Source organism: Dermacentor andersoni, chromosome 7 (genome assembly GCF_023375885.2).
Source record: "Dermacentor andersoni chromosome 7, qqDerAnde1_hic_scaffold, whole genome shotgun sequence".
NCBI lineage: Eukaryota > Metazoa > Arthropoda > Arachnida > Ixodida > Ixodidae > Dermacentor > Dermacentor andersoni.
The window spans coordinates 87,019,691-87,023,823 of record NC_092820.1 but is presented as its reverse complement, the minus strand read 5'-3'; the positions used below and the strand labels follow the sequence as shown (position 1 = coordinate 87,023,823).

Below are 4,133 nucleotides of genomic sequence, written 5' to 3'. Positions count from 1 at the left end.
GCTTCGCAATTCACACTTCATTTTTACAATAAAATGATTGTAACTTTGACGAGATTTAGGCATTTCGCCACCGTAGCATAAACTGTCAGATATCAAAGAGCAATCCGCATTACGCAGGAACACCCTCAAATAAAAACAAAATGTTGCATGTAGCAGCGAGGCACATTACTCGAGTGGGTAATAAATAGATTCGGCTGTCATTCGTACTAATAATATAAGTAGTATTTTTGTCAGATTTGAAAGGTGTCTTGATCATCCAAAAACATACCAAACACACCCTAGTAAGTGTGAAACCGTGTATTTCTGTAATGTGTGTTTTATTCGCACTTAGTTCTCATTACTGACCACTTAAAGTGCATGGCATACACATGGCTCGATAACATGCAATCATATCTCAAAACATTTTAGCACGCAAAGAAATGCTGGTATGATGCACTATCTCCTCACTTTCCTTAAAGGCTTTCGTTCTCGGGGAATGCACTCATCAAGTGCCACGCAATGCCTGTCCCTTCGCCTATATGTTCCGGAAGGACAGTGGCAGGTGTCTTGTCCAACAGTGCATGGCCTTGGTTGCACCTGCCGTACTCCTGGATCCTCAGGGCAACCAAACTCAGGTTTTTTTCCAAACCGGCTGCACGGAGACGAAACTTCATCGTATTCGCATCCTGAACACTGAAAGCGAGCATAAAGGAGAATTTTACATAAATCTGGCCTTGATTTGTTAATTAGGTAGTCATGAAAGATGCAAGATCACTCGGAACGATACGAGACACTGCATACAAGACGTCAGCCCATCAATTAAAGTGGTACGCATATCTCTTGGACAGCTGTTTCGCTATGCAAATTTATTTATTTTCACGCGTACAAGGTAGATGTTACGTTTTATTGATGTCTGTGACATTATGCTCGAAGGTGCTTCATAAAAGAGGTGTGCCAGCACTGAAAATATAGCTCCTGTCACCTAACGTATTCCTCAAACGGTGCTACTTCGGCTGCCGTGTATTTAGCGTCTTTCGTTTTTGAGAAAACCTCGGCAATTTTTGCACCCATAACACTTGTCACTCTCTTAAAAGGGGTTAAACAATATTTGTACCTGAGATCAGCTCTTTTCTATAGAATAATAAATGCATATGTTACAAAACCAGTGAACAATACCAATTTGCATGATCGTCTGTATATATAGCATTATTTTCGTATGTAAATTTTATTTTAAATAAATATATCGGCTCGTATTTTTTTTTACACCTAAACAAGAACCCGCCTATATAATGTAAACATCTTGCTTGCCGGCACTTACTAATCAAAACTTTATTTTGTTTTCTGTAGCCGCGTTGACATGATTGCGATAATCGCCAATCTCATACCATCCCGCACGTCCAATACATGTAGGCACCCGTAATGTACTAGAAGAGAGAAGGCTGCCATTTCGCTGTCCGACATTGCTAATGGTAGCTGGGACTTTGCGAAAATGTTCACTCAAGTTCGGTACGTTCGAAGAAGGCTGGCGGATTGGCCTAAGTCGTATCACAACTATTCGTTTGAAAAGGGGTCTTGCGGTAAACAGTAAAAGAGAACAACAAACAAGAACGACCGTCCCAAGAGCTCTTGCATAGAAAAGGAATTCTCAAATTGCATATTATAGCGCACTACGTAAACAAATAGCTAAGAAAATGCATATCAGCTCTTGCGAGGTATTCCCGTGGGCACTACTGCTATTTTGTTCCTCATATCTGCTTAGAACAAACTAAACATTCTATGGGTAAAACTGCCCACATTTGTTGTTTTTCTTTATATGGTCTCTTTTAAAAGTATGAATAGTGTTTGCCAAGATAAAGTTATTATTTGTTCGATACATGATTTCCGAGTACCACTATTTATGATTCTACATTTTTCTTAGTTGTCTTTTTGAGGTACGCTTCCGCCGCAAAGGTGGTATTGCGCAATCCCCTCATTCTTTTATGAGGAAAATTTGGAATTTCGTGCTGACCGCGGCAAATAAGCAGATTTCTCAAGTGTTTGTCTCTCTGTAATTAGCACCCGTTTTTTCTCTCCCCCTTCCCCAGAATTACAAAGAAACCTTAATCGAAGCAAATACTGTCAGTGGTAGAAGGAGAATTTTATTTTGAGTGTTTCGGTCATCTGTTATACAATAAGAAATCCCTTCTTCTTCCTTGACGTAACCGAACTTACAAAATCAAATAAAGATTTTTGTTCATGACCGCGCTAAACAGCAGACTGTGATGGCGTTATATAGCTCACCAGCACTCGATTATTACCGAGTTGTAAAAAAATTTTCTACTTGTGAGTCATGTTAGCGCAAGTAAACCACTAAGATCAGTGACCAGCCCTGTGCACCTGTTTATAGTGGGAATGAAAAACATGAAGCTCACAAGCTTCTTAGGTATATCGAACAGGAAAGGTAGCAGTCATCGCAAGTTGGCGTTTTCATCACAGAAAAATGTTCGGAACAACGTGTCTAGCATGCAGTAGAAGCACCTCTTGATTATTTGACGCAACTGGATTTACAAAATGTAGATAACAGCCTTTTTCCTGATCAGGCTAATTAGCAGACTATGGTGACGTGGTAAATGTCGACAGGGTTTCATAATTACCCAGTGGTAAAAATATACCTGCCCGTTAACGGCGTTAGTGCTTGCAAATATCAGTGCTGCACTCCTGCTTACAATGGTAACAAAACGTATGCGATGCACAAAACTTATAAGTATATGGAAGAAAGAGAGTGATGGCCGTTTCTAGCTAGGTGCGTCTTCGGCCCATAATTATGCTCCAGCGAAGGTGCTAGACCTGACACAATAAAACCTGCAACATACAACGTATATTCATGCTTGTGTTCCTTACGAGTGCTCCCAAAGCTGATAAAATCATGGCTCAAGTAGACAATTTACTGACACGTGCAGTTATTTATCATTTCTCGGCTGTTGCATTTCTCCCACTGACTCAGCCCAAGGCACACCAGCATGATTTGGAACTTATTGGTATGTTATCGTTGATTGAACTTTTTGTGTCCGTTCTCGTGTTTGCAGGATCGGGGCAATGCTTTCAAAGCGGGGGCATTGACAAGTAGACTTATTTATCGCTTTATGAGAGAGTGTATTTCACCCGCTTACAATGTTATTTCTCAAGTGCGTCTGCCTTTATACAAGCCTTGTTGAAACTGTCAGGGTAATCGCTGGTGCCCGTTTGGTTTCCGGAAACAATTACCCCATTCGTGTCGGGCATGCAATCTCTTTCAACAAGATTAGGGGAGAACAAACACAATAGAATCAACGATAGCATTCCAGTCAAAAAGCTTCGGTAGCGGGGAAAGGCAGTAACGGCAAAAATGATAAATGCGAAGGATGATAACCGCCGCTCCTCCTCTTGAAACGCATCGTTGCGATGCTAAAAATACGAGCGCAAAAAACTAAAGCGCAGGCACAAAAGAAAAAAAACCAATGCTGAAAGAAACGAAGTCCCAGAGTTCGTTAGCGCTGGTAGAAGCGCATGGGGGCGCACAATACGAACTACTTCGGGTTTCCCGACACGCCGCTGTGACTGCGTAAGACCTTCTGGCAGGTCCTACTATTGAATTGCGCGAAGATATCGGATAATTTCCTACGCCCCAAGATAACGTTTCCAAAGTTTCTCACTATGTCTTCGTCGGTGTATCGGAGTCCAAACGCAAACACAGTCACCTGACTGGCATTCCTATTGGGTTATCGAAGACTATGGCGTCTACTCTGCGTCCTTTGCTCGTTCTTTATGCGCAGGCGGGTGAGTTGTGGGGCTTCTTTACTGCGCTGCGCCTAGGCGGTGACGCAGAGATTTTCTTCGTCGGAGACGGTCGGCTGCATGGCGACGATTGTCGTCGTCAGGTGTTTTCTGTAAAGCAGCTGGAGCGGCGTGATCTGTTTTTGTCCTACTGAAGTGTTGTAAGCGATGGTTATGGATGGAACAATGACATTCCACATCTTGAGATTGACGGCAACGTACATCGCTAACTTGTCGACGAGTGTCTTGTTCGAGCGTTTCATTAGACCAACACTTCCAAGTGGTAGGCGGTTGCACTCCCGTGACTTGTCTGGCTCTACTCTGGAATGGATTAAGTTCATCTGAAAAAGCGACATCGTGCA

The 4,133-nt window shown here is 42.3% G+C and overlaps 1 long non-coding RNA gene across 1 annotated transcript; it reads right to left on the bottom strand.

The window, feature by feature from the left end:
• Positions 1-282: 282 nt before the first annotated feature.
• LOC129385460 (uncharacterized) lies at positions 283-3,800 on the bottom strand. The gene is made up of 2 exons (XR_008612985.1): positions 3,651-3,800; positions 283-672 (listed from the first exon to the last, which is right to left on the bottom strand). It is a non-coding gene; the product is annotated as an uncharacterized lncRNA (long non-coding RNA).
• Between the last annotated feature and the right edge of the window lie 333 nt (positions 3,801-4,133).